This window comes from Chiloscyllium plagiosum, chromosome 14, assembly GCF_004010195.1.
Source record: "Chiloscyllium plagiosum isolate BGI_BamShark_2017 chromosome 14, ASM401019v2, whole genome shotgun sequence".
Lineage (NCBI taxonomy): Eukaryota > Metazoa > Chordata > Chondrichthyes > Orectolobiformes > Hemiscylliidae > Chiloscyllium > Chiloscyllium plagiosum.
The window spans coordinates 6,200,323-6,204,165 of NC_057723.1; positions in this window are offsets into that span (position 1 = coordinate 6,200,323).

Consider the following 3,843-nt stretch of genomic DNA (forward strand, 5'->3'; position numbering starts at 1 on the left):
CATTTTTGCTATAAATTCTGTGTTACGATCGAGTGCTCCACAATCACCTGATGAAGGAGCGTCGCTCCGAAAGCTCGTGTGCTTCCAATTAAACCTGTTGGTCTATAAACTGGTGTTGTGTGATTTTTAACTTCATAAAACAAACCCTTCAACTTTGGAATTAATCTGGTGAATTTCCTCCGAGCTGCCACCAATGCAACTATATCCCTCCTCAAGTAAGAGATTAACGCCACATGTAATACAGCTTCACTAATGCCTTGTAAAGTTGCAGCAACACTTCCTTACTTTTATTCTCCATTCCTTTAGCAATAAATGCCAGAATTCCATGTGCTCCTTATCACCTCCTGGACCTGCGTATTTTTTTCTTCTGTGATTCAAGAATACCCAGATCCCTCTGCACTAAAGTATTCTGAAATTTCTCTACATTTAGATAATAAATGGCCCTCCTATTCTTTTGACTAAACTAGATAACCTCACACCTTTTCCTGTTAGGCCATTATGGCACAGGAGGAGGCCAGTTAGCCCAGCTCACTCTCCGTGCAGCGATCCAATCAGCCCCTCTTCCCTCTAGCCCATCCCTACACCAGTCCAATCAAGTACCTCTCCAGGTTTAGTTCCGTTTAAGTGCCCATTTAAGAAGTCATTCATCGCTTCCTCTTTCAACAACCTTGAGAGCAACAGGATATTTCCAGGTCACACATTCTGAGAATAAGGGGTAAATCATTCTGGATTGGGATAAGGAGGTCTTCCTTCCTTCAGAGGCTGGTGAATCCTTGGAAACTTTTTTTCTCATTTTTCACAGAATCCCTACTGTGTGGAAACAGGCCATTTGGCCCAACAAGTCCACACCGACCCTCTGAAGAGTAACCCACCCAGACTCACTCCTTTACCCTATTACCTGCATTTCCCCTGACTAATATATCTAACCTACACGTCCCTGTGCACTATGGGCAATTTATTCCAGATGGCTGTGGAAGCTCAGTCATAGAGTATGTTCAAGATAGAATATTGATAGATTTCTAGATATTAGAAGTCTCAGGGCATATGACGATTGCACAAGAAGGTGGCACTGAGGTAATGACCATGACCTCGAAAGGTGGAGGACACGCAAGGGTTTTTCTGTCCATGTTTACCACTCACTTTGTAAGAAGGTTTCTTCTTCCTCACATTTCGCCATGCATGTCCTTCCCATAACCTTCAATCTGTGTCCCTTGAGTCCTTGGGCCATTTACTAATCAGAACAGTTTCTCCCTGTCCAAGCCTGTCATAATATTGTCCAAGTGTGACATGCTAATGAGCCACAATATACATCATACAGGAAGTGTTGAAATGTCACATGATCTTGCTCGCTCTCATGGTGATGGGGCGGCAGTATGATCTTTCTTAAATAAACTTTTCTCAAGATCTTACCATACTGGGCTTGCAGGGTACTAGATTGTTACGTGAAAAAAAAATTGCAGGGCTATGGGGAAAAGGCAGGGTCTATGATGTAGAAAGAGACCATTTGGCCCAAAGGACTGTACTGACTTTTTGAAGAGCATTCCACCCAGATACAGGGCGCAGACCGAGAGTTGTTGTCTCAGAGACAGCTAGAAAGGCTCCCCATTAGGTTAAAAAATCTCCAATAGTAACTTCCAAAGGAAATTGAATAAATAGTTCAATGTTCTTTGGAGTAAACCATTACCAGATAGTGTTGCTGTCACCAATCTTCCTTTCTACACTTTTAAACTGAGAATAAAGCTGCCCGTTCATGATGGAGAGGCGATGGGCCATTGGTGTTATTGCCGGACTTTAATCCAGGGATCCAGGTAATGTTCTGGGGATCCAGGTTCAAATCCCCAGGGGGTGGAAATTGAACAATTTGGATCCAAAACCCTAATGATAACCATGAAACCAAAGAAAAACCAACCTGGAATGTCCTTTAGGGAGGAAACTGACACCTTTACGTCCTGAGACAACAGCTCTCAGTCTGCACCCTGTGTCTGGATGGAATGCTCTTCAAAAAGTCAGTACAGTCCTTTGGGCCAAATGGTCTCTTTCTACATCATATACCCTGCCTTTTCCCCATAGCCCTGCAATTTGTTTCGACAAAGATGTAGAGAGAAGTGATTATGCCACAGTTGAAGAGGGTGAAGACATGACTGCCAAGCTGGTTCAGTGTCCTGCATGCATGATGTGGGAGGTCAGGGACTCTGGTGTGTCTGGCTCATATAACTGTGGAAATTATGTACACGTTCAGCTTCTGACAGAGCATATTGCAGCACTGAAGAAAGAACTAGATGACCTCAGGCTCATCTGAGAGAATGAGATCTTTCTGGATAGGTCCTTCAGCGAAGTTATTACACCGAGCATACCAGAAGAGAGTAGAAGGGAGAAGACGATGAGGAAGGCAGAGATGAGACAAGTGCAAGAGATCCCGGGGGAAGTACCTGTCAGGAACAGGTTGAATCTCTTGGAAACCGTAGAGACAGACGTCACTGCCAGTCTGAGAGGCGGTCAGGTCTGCCAATCAGAAATTGGCATGGAGGCAGAGCCGAGGAGTCAGACATCACACAGAGCCTTGGTAATAGGGGACTCCATAGTGAGAGGAACTGAAAGGGGTTTGTGCGGCAACAGGCAGGATTTGAGGATGGTGTGTTACCTTCCTGGTGCCAGGATTAAGGACATCACAGACAGAGTGCAGGAAATCCTCAAGGGCGAAGGCGAAGGTGAAGAGCCAGACGTGGTGGTGCATGTCGGCACAAATGATGTTGGGAAGAAGAGGAGGGATGTTCCACAGCGGGACTTCAGAGAACTCAGAAGAAGGCTGAAAAGCAGGACATCCAGGGTAGTTATCTCCGGTTTGCTTCCAGTTCCTCGAGCTGGAGAGGCCAGTAACAGGGAGATAATGGACTGGAATGTGTGGCTGGGGAACTGGTGCAGGAAGCAAGGATTTAAATTCTTGGTCCCTGGGGTATGTTTAGGGATAAGGATAAATTATACAAGAGAGACGGGTTGCACCTTAATAGGTGGGGGACCAGCATTCTGGCAGGCAGGTTTGCCACTGCAACACAGCTGCGTTTAAACTAAATAGCAGGGGGGAGGGGACAAACTGGAAGTTTAAGAAGGAAGTTAAAGGGAAAGTTAGAACAAGAGAAGTCAGGTAAGACAACGGAATCAATGGAGCAGAAAACTCAAAAAAGGATCATGCCATAAGGTCAAGTGAAATAGGGATTGTTAGGAAGGGTGAGGCGAGTAACAAATTAAAAATATATGTGAATGCACGAAGCATTAGAAATAAGATGGATGAGCTTGAGGCTCATTTGGAAATTGGCAGTTACGATGTTGTGGGGATAACTGAGACGTGGCTTCAAGTGGACAGGGCCTGGGAAATGAATACTCAAGGCTACATGTGCTATCGTAAAGACAGACTGACAGGCAGAGGGGGTGGGGTGACCCTGTTGGTAAGGAATGATATTCAGTTCCTTGCGCAAGGGGACCTAGAATCAGTGGATATAGAGTCAGTATGGATAGAGCTGAGAAATTCTAAGGGTAGAAAGACCCTAATGGGAGTTATCTACAGGCCCCCAAACAATAGCCTGGATGTAGGCTAAGTTGAATAAGGAGCTGAAATTGGCCTGTCACAAAGATCTTACTACAGTTGTTATGGGGGATTTCAACATGCAGGTAAGACTGGGAGAATCAGGATGGTTCTGGAACCCAAGAAAGGGAGTTTGTGGAGTGCCTCCGAGATGGATTCTGAGAACAGCTGGTGCTGGAGCCTACCAGGGAGAAGGCAATTCTGGATCTGGTGTTGTGCAACGAACCAGATTTGATCAGGGACCTCGAAGTGAAGGAGCCATT